A 24,094-nucleotide genomic window follows, 5' to 3' on the forward strand; every position below is an offset into this window, starting at 1 on the left:
GACACACGCCTGATCAGCTAATTATTGACTTCAACCTTGTTTTGTCATGCAATTTCAACAGTTATTTGCATTGGAATTCTGACCATTTGCGTGTTGATCTGTTGAGAAGTGCCATCGACTAAAAATTTAGGGGTTAACTGAAGCTACACACACACACACACACACACACAGATTTACCTCATAGACAGCCAGTTTCTCGAGGCGCCCTCTTTTGTAGCCTTTTAGAGCATTGTCATAATTAGGAAGAGAGGGACTTGTCACTTGCATTTGGTGGTCGTCTTGTCTGCGCAAGCAGCACAGAAAATTACAACCCTCTTTGTTAGGAGAAGAATAGAGATTTGATAAAAGAGCGAGAGACAGAGGTCTGTGCAATTGTGTGTATTATACTCATGATGTCTGCTGAGCGGCCTGTGTTGAGACCAGCAGGCAATGTGGCTCCTCGATCAGCAAGGTGGAGATGACAGAGCAGGCGCTAGGAAGGCCACAAAACCCCCTCCTTCCCCTGTCAACAAGCCATTAATTTCTCCCCCTCTTGTACCTCCTCTACTGCCCAAGATCTCCCCACCCAATTCACAGCCTTCCACCCCAAGAATTGCCCCCAGCCCCCAAGCAAGAAGCCCTGTCCTGAAGCCCAATGCTTCATTCAAGCTCCCGGCCCCTCGCAAGCCCACTGGCATCTCTCCCGCCACCCTTGCCCTATGTCTGCAATCAACAGGTTTCAAGGCCCCAACAGGTTTCAAGGAGGAGCTTCTCGAGCCTGCTAAGATCACCAGGAGATGCATGTACGTCCCCATTTAGAAGCTATACGTGTATGTCCCCAATTAGATGCATGTATGTCCCCAATTAGATGCAATCAACAGGTTTCAAGGAGGACCTTCTCGAGCCTGCTAAGATCACTAGGAGATGCATGTATGTCCCCAATTAGAAGCTATACACACACACACACACACAGATAGAAGTATCCCAGGGTCCGAGATTGACCTCATAGACAGGCAGTTTCTCGAGGCACCCTATTTTGTAGCCTTTTAGACCTCATAGATATCATCGACCAGCATTGCTCCAAGGTTAACGAAGATCAGGTGAGGCCATAAGCAATGTCCGCAGTGGCAGGTGCAGAGGCTCTGGGGAAATATCCGCAGTGGCAGTACAGTGCAGGCTGCTTTCTGTGCAACAAAAACAGTGAAAGGTGAGACACTTCAACAGAATGCATTAAGCATGTGACAGAGGTCAATTAGCTCTCTAGGCAGCATTCTTCACCATTTCCTCGAACTCCTCCTCCACATCCTTCATGCCCTACACCTTCTGAAGGACAGCCTTGCCTTGCACCTTCTGAAGGACAGCCTTGCCCTGCACCTTCTCTATCAAGCTGATCGGGGTCTCAACAAGGAGCAGCCCTCCAAGCATCAGTATTAATGAAGGGACACATGCACTAGCAAGGGCGATGCGCCAGCCGGCCACACCTGGTCTACTGATATAGTTTCTTTGGCTGGATTCAATAATGCTAGACCTTGTCAGTAATGCTAGACCTTGTCAGTAATGCTATGGGAAGAGCTGGCTATGTTCTCCAAAAGTTCAAAGCTACAACTAATCTTGCATATGGTCACAATTGCTTTCTGGTTCATCTATAGAGTGTTCTATGTGTAATTAACAGTTCCCTCGGTTTCTGCTTATTTAATACTGACAGGTGAATGGTGGAATGCTAATGTGGAGGATGTTATCACTCAGGCTTTAGCCCAGGGTGGGGCTTACAATATCTCAGATGACATCACAATCAATGGCCAACTTGGTGATCTGTACAATTGTCCATCCTCTGGTTAGCCCTAAAGATCCATGTCTTATTATCTAAGTTCATGAACAATAATTCCTGAGCTGTCGCTACAGCATGATGTGGAATTCCGGTCTAGATGCTTGACAGGCAATTCTCCTAATTCAGAAAACGCTCGTTCGAGTTTGTAACAGAATTCGTGCAAATCTATTAGAGATGTAGACTCTATTTAGCAGGCCTTTCTTTTTAGCTATTTAACAGAAGACACTAGCCTGGTAGTTCTGGATATACGCCTTGAAAAGTGTATACTAAGCTATGGGAAGAGCTGGCTATGTTCTCCAGAAGTTAATCTCTGAATGTTCAGCTATGGGAAGAGCAGGCTTTGTTCCCATAGCTGAACATTCAGTTAATCTCTGAATGTTCCCATAGCTGAACATTCAGTTAATCTCTGAATGTTCAGCTATGGGAATCAGACTCAGGGAACTTTACCAGATTCCTGGGCTCAATTTGAGAATCTCAGAGTGCTCAGTTTAGGTTATAATAGACTCACTGGATCTTTACCTTCTTGGATACTGAAGCTTGACAAAATTCAGCTTTTGGACTTATCAAAAAACAAATTTTCAGGCACAAAGCAGATCTACCACATGGAAGGTCTTAAGATTCGTGTGGATGTAATTGGTAACAGTGCTCTATCGCAAGACAATGTACTTCGCAAGCCTGAAGGGGAGAAACTACTCAGAGGGCTACTATTACTATGGCATCCCAAAAAGTGTCTGTAAGCCAGTGTCTGTACAAACACAAGAAAGAAGTACTAGTGCAGGAGACCCTTGTAGCAGAACTAATTACTGAGACTTAACAGGCCTGATAAGCCATAGCAAAAACGTATTGATGCATGAAAGAAGCTTATAAGACATTGCAAAAATATAATTGTACCTGGACTGGAGCTTAGTGATGGTGACCAATGCTGCAATATTCTGTGACCGTCTTTTCTTTCTCTATCATGAAATCTATGCGCCTCCACTCGGCTCACAGAGTACGGCCTGCTATGTTGCTGAATGAAAAAAGGGGAAAAGAAGAGAAGGCAGGAGTTCCAAAACGTTAGAGGGAAAATATATTAAGGTTAGTGTTTCAACGGTAGGATGAGAACTTTTTATTTTTTTGAGTTTATCAATATTTATTTCTCTATTTCGTTTTTGAAGAATTCTAGAAAAAGATAAGTCACATGATCATATTGATAGCATCACCAATTTGTTATAAAATCTCCCCCCCCCCCTAAAATCTTTCCCCCCCCCTCCCCCCACCTTCGATGACTCAACTCTTGGTGATTTTTGGTGCGTGCACCGCATCAATTATCTCTGTGACTACAATGAGTAGACTTTGTCGATCATCATCATTCCAAATGCAAGTCTTGTAGAGATTTTCGATGTCTCATCAAAATTGGAAGACTTAAAGGGATCCTAGTAACACTCAAGATTCTTTAAATTAATTTTTTTTTGTCTCATCAGTGATAATATTAGCTACCAAGACTCGTGGATTTATTTACATATCTAATAGAGTCTACATCTCTAATAGACCCGTTTTCAACATCTAGTGTCTAATTGGATCTTATATATCCTTTAATATTCGTATCTACCCAATGCTTCAAATCAATTTGCATATGTTGCTGGCATTGGCACCTTAAAATCTCAACAAATACCCCAATGACTCGTTGTTGGTATATTATTATAAAATAAATATTTTCAAAAAATAAAACACAAATATGCACGAGGGAGGGAGGGAGGGAGGGAGGGAGGGAGAGAGTGAGTGAGAGAGCGGCATGATTGCCTCGAAGGCAATCATGTTTCTCTCTATACAAATATTCTTTTTAAATTTTGCAGGTAGACTCCTCGGTAGACGCAATTTGTGTTTGGGGTTCGACTCCCCTTGAGTTTACCTTTATTTATTTAATTTACTCTCACATTGATATTGATTATTACTTGTCTACATGACAGGTGAACAATGTCCAAACAGAATTTGAAAAACAACACTTTGATGAAGGTTATGATTGAAATCAACTATGAGGGTATAATCTTGATTTTTTTCAGGTATAATCCTGATTTGTACAAAGGCCCCTCTCACTAAAGTGTAGTAGTACTTGATTTCCATTACGAGTGATGGCATAAGCATGGCTTAGATATCTCTAAAAATAATAGTAACAATTATGTTGATTTTCATTCAGTCTCACATTCATGACGCTTATCACTTGTCTACATGACGAGTTCACTATAAGACAGTAACCATTATTTTTATTTTTAGCCTTATGTTGATTATTACTTTTGAACTATAGGACAATAACCATAGTTTGTTTCAGTTTTAGTTTCAATTTCAACCTCATGTTGAACTATAGGACAATAACCATTATTACTTTTGAACTACATAAACCATTATTACGTCTGAACTACATCTACTCTGAATACAGTAGGGAGGTTGTCTGCCACACCTACTCTGAAAACAAATGATTTGATATGAATGATTGATTACTTGTTGATAATTGGAGTATTGCCTTGAAAAGTGTCCTTCAATGCTTGATAACAATACTTATACTAAGCAGTTGATGACTACAACACAGTCATGCATCCGAGGCAATCGGCGAACAAGGATGAGATTGTGTGCATTTGAGAAGATGGACCTAGTTGTGTGAGGGAGAATGGACAATGAGATTGTGTGAATATGAGAAGTTGGGACCTAATCGTGCACGCGAGAACGGACATTTCTTGAATCATGGAGGAACATTGAGCTCCCATTTAAGAAAACAACTAATTTTATTTGCATATTTTTTTTTCTCTTACATTGCCCAAGGTTTAATGACCTTTTACATGTGTCTTATTACCTATGCCCAATGGGCATCCTAAGTACCCAATCCCTTGCTCCAATTCTGCTACTTGGAAGTCTAGCTCCCTTAGCAACTTTGCTAACTCATTCAATCCTAGGAAGATAAGCTTGCTCATCAATTTATAAAATTAATTGGTCGAAGCACCAGCCCATAAGATACCATTTCCCTTGAACTAAAATTTGGCAACTTCACCTTTATGTTTTTGCAAATCTTCTATTCACTAATATGAGACCAGTTTTATGCCTCGTAACATATGCAAATTCACTGAGTCCAAATTAGTAATATAGGGAGAATTTTTCGTTATTCCTCTATTCTCATCGCATATCTTTTAAGCCTAAAATTATCATGCAATAACAAACATTATAACATATCTACCAGTAGAATCTATTGCTACCTTTGCATAGTATGCCCCCAATACGATTTTTCCAAAGATGAACCTCAATTAGATGACTTTAGACTTGACTACTTAAAGTACTACTCGCCCCTACCAATGACCCTAAACCTTTGAGTTCATGCTTCTATACTGCACATCAATAGCATTTTCTAACATTTCTATATTGCACATCATAAAATGTAGGTTTGCTTGGTGAGAACTAATAGATACTTGGGTTGCACATATAGCCTATCTTGTAATCATCAACAGTGCACCATCTCTTCTTCTTGCTTTCATTACACCTATAAGGCCATGGGAGAAAGAGAGTCTTGTGATTGGGATGCACACTTGTAGATGGATACATTTAAATTGGAAATTTTGCAAATTCATCTCAAGATTTTGAATTTGCAAACCTCAAAGAATCCATCAAGATATATTTTGGACATGCTCTGCAATATTCAAGAAGAATAAAACGTTAAATCAAATCGAGTCAAATTGATATAATCCCTTGATCGGTTAAAATGGGATGATTTCAAAAGAGGTTTAGTACCCCTTACTGAAGATTAAGATACAATACCTAAAATCCGCCTTCTCCTTGTAAAATTGGAACTTGAACAGAACATAGAGGAGAATCTATTGGTAGAATGCATGTCAAGAGATAGAGACCATTTGTTCTTGCCATACAAAGGATACCTATATTCCCTATATGCTCTTTTATACTTGGTATCAGCACATGTTTCTCATATTTTAGACATTCCAAGCTCCATTTGCATGGAGCTTATAAATATTTGTTGACTATGAAGCATGAAGTATAAGAGCCAGTGTGCTAGCATGCCACCCACTTGACCTATGCTCAAGGAGAATACCTAGGCTATCTGAAACCTAATTGCCCTTCCACATGCACCAAGGGGTCGCATGACAATCAAGATCACAATGCAATTGGCCATACCATCAAGCACCCATATGATTGTCACTTCCCTCAAAACTATAAGAGGTAATTACACTCTTCCACTTTAACTAAGAGTAGCTGCACATAAATGACATTCGGCCCCCCTCCAATAAATTAACTAACCTACTTCCTAACTCACACGAAGGAACACCTACTCACTATGACCTTCCAAACTAAATTGGCAATAGTTAAGTGAGTTAGCAACAATGTAATATTATAAGATGAGACCCAAACTCCTTGCACTATGGTTCAATACATTTTTAATATTTGCATGGTGCAAAGAGATGAGAAAGAAATCCAACAAAGGACCAATATCAATGATTGCTATATAGAGACATTATTGATGTACATGTCATATGAGAAATATGACATTGAATAAGATAGTTCTACTCCCATTTCCTAGTCATCAAACTCAAGTGGCTCTTACACCATCCAGCATGGCTTGATATAAGGTAGTTGCAATAGTTATTGGGTCCTATCTCCATGGCTCGATATAAGGTAGGTGCAAGAATTGTTGGCTCCCATCTCTTAGGTCATACAATTGTCATCTCAAGGCTCCTTTTCACATGCACATCATTGCTATGATGTAACATTATATTAACAATGCATGTATTAATAAATGTTGAGGTGATCCTTGCTTGATAGGATCATGCCTTCTTCCTCAAACAACTTGCTTCCTACTAAAAAGTCTACAACAATAGGCATAATTACTAAGAGACATTGTTTGTATGCATGATCAATTTTGGCAAAGAGAAATTGTTTAAAGTTACTAATAGTGTACTTACTAATACAAATGATGTACCACACGTCCATGATAGTTGTGTGATCTCCTAGTGCTTAAACAATTTTGGAGCTTGGTTGAGCTAAATGGGTTCTCATCTCATCTTGTGAGCTCTACTACCTCTAGGTATAAATAAATGAGTTCTTATCTCATCTTATAATATTTTCCTAAATTAGAAGGTTCATCTTTATTGTTAGAATATTAAGTAATCAAATGATTTTTTCAACCTCTTGTGATAGACCTTGCAAGGATGTTATTCGAACCTCCTATCTTGTAAAGCTAAAATTGTTGGTCAATCTAAGTGCCATTGTGATAGTTTTGTGCCATTTCTCTAAATGATATAGTAGTCGAAGAAATATGCAAGACATGAACCCTTTATAGGAACTCAAAATAGACAAAAAAAAGGGGCAATGTTGCATGTGCACCCTCGTTCCTTTAGATTAGTAAGTTTTCTTTTTCTATTTGCCTTAACAAAAATACACATTTTTAAAGGGCAGTCCATTACATAAATTAGTGAGTTTTCCTTTGCTTTTGTCTTCACACTTTGATGGTTCATAAAGGAAAGTCATAACATTTAATCTACTAAAATTGTGGTATGAGAAGTTCTAAGATAAGCATCGCAAAGCAAGATGGATCAAGAATGGCTTCAAATTGTATGATAGCATGGATAAATTCAAGACAAGACTTGATTTGCATAAGAAAATCCTCCTTTATTGATATTTTGCTCCACTTAAACATGAGTACTATGAAAATTATTGAAGTCTAGTTGACAACAATTGACATTGATTAAAAAAATGTGTGAACATTTCATTTCTAATGTATTTTGATTATGTGTTGAGAGAGAGAGAGAGAGAGAGAGAGATTGTGTGTGTGTGTGTGTGTGAGTGATTGAGGGAGTTAATTTAGTAAATCTATTACATTTGATAGCATTGAATAGGCTCACTTATGAGGTTATCTTAAGTTTTACACAAGCATAAAAATATTCAAGGTTATGCCTTGCAATGATCAAGATTCTCACCTAAGTTTTACATTTTTCAACTCATATAAAATATCTCTCTCTTGCAATACATACCGTGTGCATGTACAATTTTTATAAATGAAAGTACATGCAAATGCATGATTATCAAGATATCAAACATAAACCATGCATGAGAATATTAATAGATGGATATGCAAGAATTGAATTGACAAGTTTGTGTTTTAATAATTTTGCATGTTTCTTATGATATTGTTATAAAATCTCCATACGTATTACATCACTCTACAATTCTATACATCCTCCCCTTTGCATTGCAAAACTATGTTTGGTGCAAACAATGGCTACAAGGAAAAATTATTCTATCATTGCCTCTACATGAAATAGTATGTTCTAGATGAAAAACATGCAAGAGGAGATTGAGAACATAAGCTACACTAATAACTCTCCTATGCTTGACAACTGCATCATAGGTTGAGGTACAATACACTAGCATTATAACATGCTTGCAACAACTTCTTAGCTTGGTTATATAAACGTTATTATTTACTATAACTAAAAATTTATTTGTTTGCTTTGCTATATAGACATTTATTTTACTTTTTTAGCTTTATATACATTTATCTAGTAAAATTAAAACCTAGTTTAAATCCAAAATTTCCTACATGGTAACTAGAAAATTTTCATACATTTACGAGCTAAGAGTCATTTTACTAGTTATCACTTCATTTCTATGTAGTAAAATTAAAAACCTAGTTTGAAGATGAAAATTCCTACTTACTAACTAGGAAAATTAGTTCATTTACTAGATGTTTGTATTTTTACTATCTAGTCTTGTGTCTAAAGTTCCTTGTGTCGACCGTGGCGGCTGGCACCGCGCCATAAAAGAATCCTGGCGTGTCCTGCCCCAGCAAGGACGACGCCAACAGAGAGATCCAGGACACTATCCCTAGATCCGCATAGCCGTCATCCACAGGCGTGTAAATGTTGAGCTGCAAAGTATCGTCATTCTGCGCCCTGGTGCTACTTGTATGGAGATGATGTAGAATTATCCAAAAGAACAACAATGTAGGCACCAACTGCGACCTGCCCCGTTGCCGGCGCTGAGCTGCAGGTCCAGCTGGAGTATTTATCATCGTTGCGTAGTGAAGCGGGGAGGGGGGACAGAGAGAGAGAGAGGGGGGAGACCCTGCGTGAATGCCTTTTGGCGATCCCTACTATATTTGCTCGCCTTTTATAGACGCTCTTAGTAATCCAAGTCTCATGATTATGCTCGTCCCAGAGAGAGGAAAACAAGGCTGCAAGCCGGTGCGTCGCTCATTGGATTATCCGCCGGGCCCCCTCCCCCTCCTTCGAGGATCCAGATTCCAGAATGAAAAGAGCCGAACTTCTTGTCTTGACTCGTGCCAACATTCGTTTAGAGGTGCAGATTCACACGAGCCTAAATCTTCATACTATCAATGCTTGATTTGCAAAACTAATCTTTTGTTAGCATTGCTTGTTGAGGGTTGGAAAATGCTATTACAATGCTGTGGTGACAAGGTGGTGTCTCTTTGAAAATTTACTCTTAGAAGTTGATTTGAGTTACGTGGTTTACTTTTGCTTGTTAAGATATGTGAAGAGAAGTATAAAATCGAGACGTGTTTTCAAATTATTTTGTGTTACCTAATACATGTAAGAGTTTCTCCTGTGTCTATAGAAGTTGCATGTAATTAGAGGTAGGTGATGTGAGACGACAGACACATAAAGATCGAAATGAGAGATCTTGTTGTAGAGCCTCCTGCTTGAGGTCACTCCCCTATCCTAGTTGTCATATAGAGGGTGTCCTCCTTGTATATGTTCAATGAGGGATCTTGCAATGGAGGTGCATCAGAACCAAGGTTCTCGAGGTCTTTTACAGACTAGAAACCTCACCAAAATGGCTCGAATGTATTAGAGCTCAAAACCTGCAATTGAAGGACATAGTCAAAGTCGCATAGCTTGGAGGGCATATTCAAGGTGCTAGAATCTAGCTCATATTACACGTTGTTGATTATATTTATGGTAGTTCAAAAATGTTGTTCATCTTATCTTCATTAAGGTGAAGACTTCTCATCGAGGTCCATAGTGCAAGCATGCCTAGTATACACGAGGAAATCACCTTGCTTAGCAAGATAATACAACACACTTGATTTATTATACATTTGGTAGCAAGCTACCAAAGAGTTGGCATTTGATTACAGTCCTTTGTGCACTATCATATTGTAGCTACTAGGCTTCTTGACACTTTGAGAGCCTCTCACAAGGATGTGTATTTTTAGTGCTTGGGTTTGGTATTGTTAAGCTATGGGTATGTGAGGTACACATGTGGAGCGTAAGTCAGTTAAGTCATGCTCATGGATTAAGTGACCAAAGGGAATAGTGGTGGGTGACATTGGAAAGGCTTGTACAAAGTTATGCACCAGGGTAGGTACTTGCCCATACTTAGTATCAATTTGGGATCTAGGCCATTAACTGGGCCAATAAGATGTCTAGTGGTGACATTCTAGGACAAGATATTAATTAATAAATTACTGTTAATCCAGTGTTAATTAATATTGAGACCATTAAATGTCCCATGGGGACTAGTACCTTATTTGTGAATGGGTACTAGAAAGTTCTTGGGTATGATCAAATGTATAGTTAATGAAATTTTAGAATTAAAATTCTAAAAATTAATTAATCAAAGATAGAAATTACAATTACTAGACTCGAATTAGAATCATTTCAATTTTGAAAGTTAATTAATTAAAGCTAGAAATTATAGTTAAAAGATTGCAAAGTAGCAAAAGAGGCTACGTCTTGTCGAAATTACCCATGCAAGCTAAGAGAAGGTTGTTTAGGAGCTCAGTGAGGGTTATTTGAGTGTTCAAAGACCAAGGGAGGAAGGAGCCACCATCAAGTGAGCTCGGAAAGAGGAAACAACGCATTGCATAATGCAACAACATAAGGGCATCATATTTCCTTCACAACCTCTCGGTGGAGAGTACTTACTCTAGAGATTTACCCACTTTTGGAGTTATTGGCACCATCGATTTGCCATCAAAGATACCATTCAAATGATATTCCTTTTGCTTGATTTTTTCTCTCTTCCTTTCACATTCTCTCATCAATTCTTAGCATATTGAAGCCATCCGTTAAGAGAAATTTAAGAAATTTCTATTGAAACCCTAATTTGCAGTATCCATTAGGGTTTCCACGACCACCGTTGGATTTGTGCCCACTTATTGAGGATCCAAGTACTCAATATAGTACCTAAAGGTATTAATTTATAGCTAATCCCAAAGATAGCCCTTTCTAAATTATTGTGGCCCACATGCAAGATATTGAGGACCCAAATTGAGACACCTAGATTGTTGTAAAATCAAGAGAATTTTTTTTCCCAAGGAGTACTGGTCATTTATAACTACCATTTCTCTTGATGATTGAAGACATAATGAAGGGGAGAATGCAATGCCTCATCTTGCACAAGGAACATTGCTTGGGTAGAAAGCACAAAATGTCAGTGTTGACCAAGAAGTGGGTTTCTCTAGGCCACGATATGTTGATGTAGCCAGCAAGGAGATGAAGAACATCTTTAGCAAGTTGGCCAAGGATCCATGATTCATAAGATTTTCAAACTTTACAAAGAAGAAAAACAAGGGTAAGAAAAAGATGTTGTCCCCTAAAGCTTTGGGACATGAAGAAGCTTCCAAAGAATAGCCAACACAACCTCAAGTCACACCAAAAGTTGGTGATGAGAAAAAACAATACCTAGTGCCAATAGGGCAAGATGTCCAAATACAAGGTCATCTTGGTTTTTTAAATCAGATAGATTTTGGACAACAATGCATACATGCAAATATGGAAATGCGTCATATGGTGCTAGTTAATTTGTAAATACAACAAATGTCCCCTTTTTGAAGTTGCGAATGTATGATAACTTGACTCCAAAAGGGCAAACAAAGGACTATGATGAGAGTGGTGAAGGGGTAGAGTTTTAGGCCTTAAGTGGTGTGCAACTCACAATGAAAGCATCAACTTTCATTGAAAAGTCTTGTACAAAGTACTTGAGAGGAAACCTCAGCGAATCTTCTAATATTAGATAGAAAGCCATCTTTTTGAAGGGAAATGCATTGCATTGGAAGTCCACATTTCTAATGTAAGGTAAAGCACCATCAACATGGATACAATTAAAGCAAAGATTTGCTTCCAATTTGTTCATGAGCATCTTTGAAGTGGATGTTATAACTTCTTAGAATAAGTTGGATGAATCACAATGAAAAAATTAAGAGTAATATAATAAGACATTATGGGATGTATTGCTACATGTTACTTCATATCCTCTCATTCCCCTTCCTGAGAAAATTGAGAAGTATTGTTGTGCTTTACCTAAAAAAATTAGGAATTTTTACATAAATCCCACCACGACAAGCACATCACAACTCATAGAGACATCGAATATAAACAATGCTTTGTTGTAAGGAAAGGATTCAACCTTGCAAGATGAGAATCCATCCAAAAAGTTCCTAAAGGTAAGAAAAAGGGTAGATATGAAAATAAGGCTACGAAAAGAAAAGATAGTAACTTAGGAGAGACGTGGAAATTGGTTGCATAACATAGAGAATTAATAGATGCAAATAGATGTTTTGTATGTTAATAGAAGAGGCACGTAGCAAATGATTTTCCCAATTGACACCAAACTACAAAAGTTGAAAATAAGGTAGAGTTGAGGGGAAAAAGGCCCAAATATCTATTTTTTTGATGCTTGATATAGTTTATGATCAACCTAATGATGATACTATTGAGTATTGTAGAGCATAGGGAGATATGAGGGACTAGAATTCATTTTTATTTTTTGATAATGGAGCAACAAGGATTTTTATCTCCAAAACATAGTAGCCCATCTATGCATCCAAGAGGATGAGATGCGATGCATGGGAGAAATATTGTTACGTATTTCTTGGTATGCCTTGGTACATTGTGTTCATGCAGTGATTGAAAAGACGACCCATCCGTAAGATGAACGCGTCCGAGATCTTGTCCTCCCACTTTTGTGGAGGGTGTATTTTAATTAACTAATTATCCTAACACATTTATGTTTGACATGCAAAGAGAAAATTTTTAATTAACTATTAATAATGTTTCCTTCACATAATTTTGTCACACACAAAGATAATGTTAAACAATCCTTTGAAAATGCTTGCAAAAGAATATAATTTTATTCTATACCTTCTCCAAAGTGCAATGCCAACCCAACATTCCATCCCTCGATCCAAGACTCATGTTCAAATCTTAGACATAGGCTCCACTGATCCACCCTTATGTGGCATCAAGGCCTTCCATGAAATCCATCTTGGGCTTGTAAGGGTTAGGCTAGACCCAAGGGATTTATGACTAGAGCCCCCTAGTATCCTTGTGGCCTCCTAGCCTAACACCCTCCCTAGGGTCAGTCTTAACCTCCAGCTTAGTGAAATAGTGCCTTGGTGACGTGCTCTCACTGCTAACCTTAGGAGAGGTTTAGTGCATAACTATAAATCCGCCCATGAGGGCATAAGAAATTTAGTGAAAACACACAATCAAGTAATTAACCTATCATCATCATCTAAGATGACATTCATTTTTTATAACATCAATCCAAACAACCATTATGGTTATTCCTTTAACGAATCAACAAAGTTATCTAGGGTAAGGAAACCCTCTACATTACTTACTTAATCTTTAGAGAATTTTCCAAGATGCATAGGTTGCTTGTAATCGTGACTCTAACTCCTCTTCTCGTGTAATGGCACTATTTATATTACCAAGAGTATTTCTACTCAACTGCACTTGGATATTAAAATCTAATCCATGTAGGAAGTACTACAATCGGGAAATAGGTGGAATGGGAATAGAGGCATGCAATTATGTACATGAAAAGGATTGCAATCTCACTCTCAATCTCACTTTCACTCACAATCTCAATCGCAATCAAATTCACATTCTCCATCTTGGCTTTTGGAGGAAGATGATTGTTCGCTCAGCTTTTTACCAAAATGAATTCACATATCCAAAATAGGCTTTTATAATAATGGTGTGTTTTTCAAGAAAGGCATATACCAAAATTGAAATAATCCTCCCAAATCATCACTTGCATGTAAAATTGCAAAAAAATGGAAAGAAATCACAAATAGCATGATACGTTTTTTTAAATTTTAAAGTGTTGAAAACTTTCTATTTTCTAGTTTTGAAGGCTCATATATCCAAAATGGTGAATAATTGGACCGAGCCTATGAGATGATAAAATATTCTCCTCGATCTCCTCTTTGAACTTTGTGAGAGAAAATTTGCCAAAATTTGCTCCATTTGATAAGAAATTAGCTTCTAAAACAAGTCTTTTGCCTAAAACTTTAGAAAAATTTTGACAAAAAAATTACCATCACCAAAATTTGTCAAAACACTTAAAATGATATAAAAATCATTTCCAAATACTATCTAGATACATGTTTTAAAAAAAACTTCAATATTGCTTTATTAGGGCATATCACATTCTCCCCTTCTTTCAAAAACTCTGTCTTGAGAGTTGGAAAGATGGATATCCTTGTTCCAAACTATCTACATAAACCCAAGTTGCATTCGATAGGACATGTATCCCAGCAACACCTCTAGAATATCTCTAGCTCTAGGATGTCTGACTTTATGATGTCAAATACTAATTCTAGTTGCACCTTTAGTATTCCATCTTCTTGTAATCTAAACTTCTCATGATGAAAGTTAGCAACATACTTTTTCAATAAACTCACATGAAAAATAGGACAAACCTTGACATGAGATTGCAATTTCAGCTTATATGCAAGTGAACCAATCTTCTTTAGAATTTTGAGTGGTCCTCCAAAATGTGGAGATAACTTTCTATCTTTCCCAAGAAACAAGTTAGTTAAATGGGGTTCAACTCTCACGAAAACCATATCACCTTCATTAAACTCTAGTGTTCTCTTTTTATTACCATAATATTTCTTTTGCCTTAGTTATGCCTCTTTAATGTGTTTCTTTATTTTTTTCATTCCTCATCCATTGTTTCAAGCATTTGTTTTGAAATTTCTACTCTATTTGAAGCATTAGAAAAATGAATAGGAGTCACGTGGTTATAACCATACATTGCTTCAAATGAAGTCGTTTTAATTTATGCATGTCATGAACTTTTGTATGCAAATTCAATCAGGGCTAAATATTCAATCCAATTGTTTTGTTTTTTCATTTAAATACATTCTAAGTATATCTTCTAAAACCCGGTTCACTCTCTTTGTCTCCCCCCATCAGTCTACGGATGAAATACAATACTCATCCTTAATTCAATTCCAATGCCCTTAAATGTGGCTTGCCAAAAGTTACATGTAAATTTGAATCTCTATCAGAAACAATACTTTTGGGCATACCATGCAAACGAAAGATTTATTTCACAAATAATTTAGCTACATTTAAAGATGTGTCAGTCTTTTTTCATGGGAAAGAAATGTACTACCACAAAGATAATGTCATATCCTCCCCTAGCAATTGACAACTTAGTGATAAAATACATAGATATGGATTCCCACTTTTGGTCAAGTATATTGAGAGTGGGATTTTAATCTAGATGCGGCAGAGGCAGGTTTAGTCATTTTAAGCACAAGTGAAAGATGGATGTTAAAGTCACATTTAAATATGAATCCCATCTTGCACAAAATTCGTGTGCGAAGTTTGTGAAGTCGCTCGCCGCAAGGATGCTTAACAAGATGGGAGGAAAGGATGATAAAGAAAACTAAATTTTAAGGCATTTACGTGGAGTAGAAGATTCAAATACATTAGTGTTCAAGGATAAGTTTCAAACTTGCTTTGTATTTGGGAACAAGGTACAAAGAAATAATCATCCGAGGTAAGAGATCCACTCACAAAATAAAGAAGAAAAGAGGTTTTATAGAGAAGATATGGATAGAGGTTTACACAATTATAACCCGACATGTGATGAGTATGTGGGAAAAAGTTGATATGCTTTGATTAAAGCATGCTTTGGTGAATGAAATGAACTTCCTGATGCCTTATTCTTGTTGTCAATACTTGTAGCCATGAAGATCTAAATAGGTAAGTGATGTTCTACTTGAGCTTTTACAGAAAAGCCACGTGACGTTTTGACAAAACTGCAGATATCTTAATGAGCAAAATAAGTCATAGAGGACAATTACTTCACGACCATTGATCATGGCCATAGTCTTCCTTCTTGGATACACTGCACATGTCACCACCTGCCTCTTTTCCTCATTTCTGGTCCAAGTGTTGTTACATTCAAGGTAATGCACTGTGGAATTTATCACTCTGACCAAATCCGCAACAAGTGGAAGGGAACCACTTATCGAAGGCTATACTGTTTTCATGGTTGTGAGAAAATTTATACCAAAGTACACCATGACTGTAGACAGTAATATCAGCTCACACCAAAGGTGCAGTAGTGACCATTAGCAGACACACATCTTGGCCCTTCGTTGATCGATATTGCCATCGTCTTAGTAATTCCACTGGCCTTCTCGAACTTCTGCTCTCGGCACTCATTCGTCGCAGCAGCATCACATAGAATCCACTTTCCATAGCTTCAACGTCGTCTTCATCTCGTCCTCGTTCTCCATCACCCTCCTCCCTCATCCATGCTTTCTTCTGCAACTTCTCTCCCTTGACTTGCCGTCGACTGAGCCTTCGTCTTTGCCGTTATGATGGCCTCAATTGCAGGAGCCCTTCTATGTACTTCTCCAAGCTCGTCAATGCCGTGACTCACTCCTTTGTCACCACTTTCTCATCACCCTGAACACTGTCAAGTCGTTAAACATATAGGCTAGTTTGTCAATTCATACCTGATCTGGTGTTGCCTTCTTTTTAGCTGAATATTTGTTGAAGTTAGTCAGTGAGATCAACGTCACACGAAAAATCAAAAGTCGTATATTGAATGCCGTTCGATGGTAGCCAGTGTGGCAATCACGATCAGAAGGAAACTTCTCATTGCCTTCCTCGTTTGTTTTTTTGCTCCGCTTTGTCCAATTCCTTTGTCACCTTCCTCTTGTTTCTGTCGTCGTCAACCTTTTGCATTTTCATTCTTCTATACTGCATCCTTCATTGTCGGATTCGTTTGTGAGCTTCATTGTTCATCTTTCGGCCATGCTTACCCACCCTTTGGCTTCTTTGCATCGTTCTACGTACCACCTCTTCGTCTTCTTCGCTCGTTTCCTCTATAGCATCTTTATCCCACCATTTCGCTTCATCGTTTCCCCCTTCCACCATCAACATACTCCACCCTCTTGAATAATCAACGTCATCAATCTTTGCCGCAGCAACAAAAGCTACAGCTTACAAAAGCTTCCACGATTTTATCATTTGGTGTCAATTTGAAAGAAAAAAGTATTCATAAATTTTCCTTGGTATACGTCAGATATTATGTTCTTTTTCATCAACGTAGGCCACCTTGACATGCTCCTCCTTTCTTCCAAAGTAATAATCTTTAGTTCTCATGCTCTTCCATTTGCATAGTTAGCTTAGAGTTGATTTGAAGCATTCGCATGATCTTTTCTTATGATCACACTTTTCTTTAATCATGAAAGGAATAGAAGATCATTGGACGATTGACAAATCTGCTGTTGGTCAATAAATTTGACCATCAGTATTATGTCTAGTCAAATCAGAAAGTAGATGAGTAGTATCATCATTTGGCATAGTCAAGATGGGAATTTGTATAATGGATCATTCTCTTTCTTGGATTCTTCTTGCATCTCATAAATTGTGACCAAGTAAGTATACATGTAACCAATTCAAAGATCATGATCAGTATGCCCTTTGATGCAATGCAATGCTTCATCTTGGCAGCTCATCAAACTCTTCATATGCTTCTTCTAGGCTTGAACACTTGACATGTATGACTCTTCTGAGTTTTCAGAACCGGATTTCTTCATATGAATTTGTTTCTCCATGCAATGTGTCCTATCAAAGATCATGCTTTGAAAAAGAAGCCCATTCACTCATGCAGTTTGCAAATTTGAGTCCATGATTTGCAATCAATCAAGCGATGTTCCACACAAAAAATATAAATGCATTGAGGAATTTGTGCCTAGCCTAACTACATGTGCTTGTGCGTCATGCAAATGCAAACACAAAAGAAACCTACAGCGAAAAATAAACTAATAATGACGTTGAATAAAGAGTCCAAAATCTTGCACTACAACAAAAAGGCTCCATAGACGCGCTTGTAGATGCAATATTGGAATTGTGAAAAAAAATGTCGAGCGCATTTATTAACGCGTCTATTTCCGCGTCTACAAAATTGCGTCTAAAAGCGTGCTTATGATCAGAGTTACACGCACACATAGACGCGCGTATAAACGCGCTACGTAAATATATAATCATATTTATAAAAAAGTGGACATATTCATATTGTGCTCTATACAAGCGTGTATCTATGCGTCTAAAACCGCGTTTACTTTGAAAGTTTCTGACGAGAATAGACGCGCATTTATCCTGCAATTTAGACGCGCTGATAGACGCGCAAAACAAAGGTATGAAGCCACATGCTCTCTGGTTTTTTTTCCCCCATCAACATCAAATTGTATACTTAGGGAAAACAGAGAAAGATTATTTCGAAGATTGGATACTGAAAACAAAACAATGTATGTAGCACACGAAATTTCATATATATAGATGAAACTTTTTACATTATGAGTTCTAGTGCTTGTGATGTCATGGTTGCAAGCACTAGCTGAAAGTAATACATATCAAAAATGAAAATTACAAGCCAAGGGGAGGCATGCATGCATGGGGCTCCTCTATATCTCCTGAGAAGAGGCATCATCATCGCTTCCACCACCGTTGCATGTGCCCTGCCGTTGCCACCATCGCTACTACATCACGGTTCGCCTACAAAAGGATTAAGGTATATAAATACTATTACAAACAATAAATTAGAGTTATCTATACTTTTCATGTAAAAAATAAAACATACCTCTTCTGGTGGTGGAATCCTCATGGTGCGATTATATTGCTCCTCCGTGATGAGTCCCTTCTTGTAGAAATGCTGCCAAGTGGGCGCCCAGTTATGACCTCGATGGTAGCCTACCTCTCTAGGAGTAGGCATCCTACCAACGATATGATACTACAAAACAATTTGAACATACAACGTATTAAAACACACTACATAATGAAGTGAAATAAATTACAAAATTTAATTTAAAAAAAGAAATCAAATAATACTTACAAACTCAGCCTCCCATGACTCCCTACCACCCGATCCATAATGCGACGATCCCATGGTTGCCATCTGGATACGTCGCGCCTCTACATGCTGGCGACTTGTCATTTTCTCCGCTGCTCTATTCTTGGCCTCTTTCCACTCCTTGCGGTGGCGATTGGGTGGTTGGCCATATCCAGGGCGCCCCTGCTCTTGTCTCTGCAATGACTCCTTGGCGCGTGTCATAAGGTGAGACCTCTTGTTATGAAGCGCGTCTCTCACCTTTGACCGTCCCCAATCATCTGAGAATCGTGAATTCTCGGGATTAGGATACCTTTTATGTACTGCCCGCAGCACCTCTTGCCACAAACCATTTTTTTTTGTGCTTGAAGGGAATCATGCAATCTTTGTATGTGGCATGCACGACACTCCTCAAGTAGGCTATCACTTCCCTCCCCTCAAAGTCATGCAAGATACCACCAACATCAGTGATAGAGTAGTACATTTGTGGAGGCTCACCTCTCTCATTTTCTGGTGAGATCACAAGGAACTTTCAATCGTTCCCCACATAGGCAATTTGGTGAAATATAGGAAATTCTCCAATATTTCCTATGTAGACAAGTACGTATTCCCCATCTATAACTAGGAAATTGCATTCCCTACATCTTATAATAGGGAATATAGAGCATTCCCTACATTCTTTTGAAAGTCCCTACATTCCCTACATCTTATAATAGGGAATATAGAGCATTACCCACATTCCTTTGAAAATCCCTACATAAGGAATTATAAGGATGTGATTCCCTACTTTTATGTAATAGTGAATTAAAGGTACAATGAGGATAAGATAAATATGATGTTTATCACAATTCTCTATTTCTCAATTCAAGTTGATACTGATGGTTTCGAGAAGGTAAGGACAAAGGTGATGATGACTATCACGGTGGTGATGAGGATAAGAAAAATGAAAACCACGAGGAACATATATTTCAATTGCAATTTGAGGCTGCTCTAGTTGACGAGAGAAAGGAAAGGCTTTTGTAAAGATTATTCAACCTTTGTTTTAATTTCATCCACAAGTCCCCCCCTTCACACCCAAAGAGACACACGCGTGGACAAAACACAAGATATTACAATTCCACAATGCTCCATGCCAACCATTATCCCCTCCATTCCCATGCAAGCATTCAAGCTTATTTTCTTATAATCACATTTACAACATATGTCATTTCTAGAAATGCCAAGTGATTAAGAGATTATTGTGCAACCATAGCATGTGTCTCTTGTGCTAGTACTCGAGCTTGTAGAAAGTGAATGTGCCTTTGCTACAGCGTATACAACACTAAAATTTCTAGCTTTGGGTATACAACACCTAGCCAAACTTGCTGGCCCCACACCTAGCCCACATACTCGACTAAGGTGACTAGATCAATCTTATTTTTACTTTACTAATATTTAGTATTTTATTTATTTTATTTATATGTTTAAATTTTATACAGGCCCCATTTCTAGACCACATGGGTAGCTATGATGGGTATACAAGAAAGGCTTGGTAAACTAAAATTAATCATGAGAATTTAAATATATTATAGTTGTATTTATAACATTAACATTAACTTCTAAGGGTAACAACTTTGTGCACGCTCTCTCTCTCTCTCTCTACGTATATATATATATATATATGGGGCTATAATGGAATAATGTCCTAGGTGGTTTGACTTAACATACACAAACAAAGATTTTGTTGTATTATATATCTGTACAACACATATTCCCAAATAAACCTAGGAAAAATGAAGTCAAAGTGGCAAAATACCAAAAAATGCAACCTTTTTAGTTACTATTAGATTGTTTTTTACAGTATTGCAATGAAATTCCTTGTGTGTGTGTGTGTATGCATACCAATCTTGTAATGTATAACAACCTTTTGTGATGTGTTTTTGAAAGTATCTTCCAATATCATGTGACGTGCTTGAAAGGTGTATACCATGTGAGAGTGAAAAGACTGCAATGTGTGTAATGGAAAGTGATGGCACATGCTAGTGTCGGACACACTTGCACATTGAGGACATGTAAGTCTATAGAGATTCTGATGTTGAAGAAAGACAATCAAGCAGGAGAGAACAAGAACAAACAATGGAAGCAAATAATCAAGCAAGAGGATGAGAAATGAGAAAGTATTGATGATGTAGATGCATCCAACCACATTATCACACTACATGCATTGGGGGTTTTATTCTCAAATGAAACTACATGAATTAGCATTTAGGTTAGTAAAATGGGTTGGATGTTGTGGATTAGAACCAAAGGAAACATTGAATTTCATCCTTAAAGAGTATTAATGTTTTTGTTGTATTTAGTTATGCTAGAATTGCCATGAGGCTCTATTGTCATTCATTGAAGAATACAATTCCTAAGAGCATCGAAGTACTAGCCAATCTACCAATGGCTCCCAAATGCAATAATGCACTGAAATAAAATATGAGTGTTAGCTACCTAAAATTTGTGCATGTATTTCCTAGAGGGCATCGACATCCTATTGAGGAGGTGGCGTGTGAATGATACGTGGTTTCTTAATAATGACCAACATGGTCCAAGTATAATGCATAAGCATCATATTGTAGTCCATATCATGCCCTACATAATCCAAGGCACAACAAACTCTAGACCACTTACTATATAGAAAGTTCACACTATAACTAGGAAGAATAGCAACCAAACTAGGAAAAATGCAACAAACTCTAGTCAATTACATAAATTGAGATTTACAACATCATATGCTAGGTAGCCTTAGATCCGAACTCTTATTTGTTGTCATGAGTGGGTTATAGTAATTAATGTTGTCATCCAATTCCTCTACTAAAGATAATAACATGAACCCTCAGATAGCTTGGTGATAATTGGATAAGTATCTAAGTAATAATTGTGACATAGATTAGATTACCCTACGTAATGCATTTTGTGTCAAGTTGAGTAATCTATAATATAAAGCATCATTAATTGGTGACTTGGTACATCAAGGTGTTTATGCTATCATGGAATTAATAAGACTAGCATGCAAAAATGCTAATGTAGAGATAGATGTGATTGTTGAGGAAGAGTTAAACATGCTCTACTGGCAATTAGTTGAATATGTGAGTCTCAAGATCAAGTGGCTAACCTTAATAAAAACGTGGCTTAGCCTTGAACTAATCATTTGGTGCAAGAAGCAGGCATCACCTCAAAGGATTATCATTTCCCCCCCCCCCCCCCCCCCCCAAGCATTTTGATCTATTGTTTTGAAAGGCTCTAAAACTCTATGGGATATGAGCTACAAATGGGGACTCGTAAATGGAGGAGCCTTATATTGCTACTATACAAAACTAGCATGCTTAGGTAATGATTTGCCTTACTTGTTCAAGCTTTAAAATTTTAACCCAAGTTAGTTGGCATCATAATTAATATTCTACATTTTGCTTTATCTTTACTAATCAGTAATCAAGAATGCATGGCTATGATTTCTCCCCCTTTTCCCATAACAAAATAACAATGGTCTAGCTAGAAAGCATGGCACACACTTGTCTCTTTTGTATTCTCTCTTAAAAATATGTATGTTTCTCTATTTCTATTTAGTTTCTTCTAAATTTATTTATTGTTATGTTGATTTTTTTATTGATCACATTGATTTAAAGGACTTCCTTTACTTGTTCAAAATAAATCAATTAGTTATATTGTAGATGATCTAGCATTGCAATTGGTGGAGATTTTAGTAGATGACACTAATAATGAGGTCCTCAAACATATACAAAATGTCATATATTGACAAAACTTGCTTCTACAATCCCTCTTCTCAATTCCTTTGAATTTTAAACTTGTAACCCTACTAGATGAAGTATTTATTAGATGAGATGTTAGCTCTTTGCAAGAAGACAACAAGTTGAGATACCAAGTACATGCTATTTCTATATTTGAAATTCAAGTTATCTTTATGTCATTGTAATAAATAGCACATCATTTCCTTTAAAAGGATCCAAATGGCTAATTATATTGCTACATCATTTTCTTTAAAAGGATCCAAAGGACTAAATTATATTGCTAGACTACACCCTATTTTATTGTAAATGTGGCATGAAGTCCCAAAAAAGGAAGACTTATTATCAACATTGTTCTAGTACTAGGCATGGTTAGTAAGGAATCCTCCCAAAGCATGAGAAATTTTCTTTGAATGAACAAATAATTGAGCATTTTTAATCAAAAAAAGTCATTTGTATTCAATCCAGGGTATAAGGTGAACCTGCCATGATGGGAGATGCCATGAGTTCCATCCTGTTATTAAATCTCTTAGATTATTTAGTCTGGAACCTGAAATGGTAGTCACATTGGACACTTCAGTTTTTAAGTCAATTTAGGCATTTTGGGCTGCAACAGTGCCAGTCCCAGTAGAGGCAGGAGCCACAACAGCAGATTTTAGTAAGCTACATGATTGAGAGGATTCAGTTAGATGCAGTTAGATTGTTGTAGGTTTAAGTTGGTTGGGCATTGGTACTGTATATCATTCTTTAATGATTCTTGATAATTATTCAGTAAGGTAGCTGAAATGATGGTTTTTTTGCACACAGTTTGTTTTGTATTTTTCACTCTGGACTCATATTGGACCTATGTTCTTGCAAAAAAAGTTCTGCTTATTGAGCTATGTTAATATAAGTGTGCTTTTAGTGTGAACTCGATGGAGAAGGTAGGCATCTAGGGGGTAGCATCATATCATGACATGGGATACATTTTACTTCCATTTTTAATCTCCTTTGGTCATAGGAGAATTTGCATACTATGGACTTGGGTGTACTCTTGTTTGGCATAATGGAGTACCTAGATGGGTTGATTGTTCAGGATTGTTGGATTGCTATAGTTTGTATGGGTGCTGAGTTGGTGGGTTGGCACAGCATAGTCTGGAAGTGCAAGGACAATAGTTGAGCGCCCAAGCACAAGGGCCATCTAAAAGAACATCCCCATGTGCAACAAGAGGCCAGGACACTTTGATGTCTGGCAAGCCCTTGGTCAACTCACATTTGGGGATATCCTGAAATACTTGTAAGCTTCTTCGATGCACTACTGTTGCATTTTATGATCAGCACTACTATTGCATATATATGGGCTCTCCTTCCAATCAGCACAACATTGTGGAGCAAG

Source organism: Lygodium microphyllum, chromosome 10 (genome assembly GCF_053477565.2).
Source record: "Lygodium microphyllum isolate KBCC chromosome 10, Lygodium_microphyllum_v1.1.10, whole genome shotgun sequence".
NCBI lineage: Eukaryota > Viridiplantae > Streptophyta > Polypodiopsida > Schizaeales > Lygodiaceae > Lygodium > Lygodium microphyllum.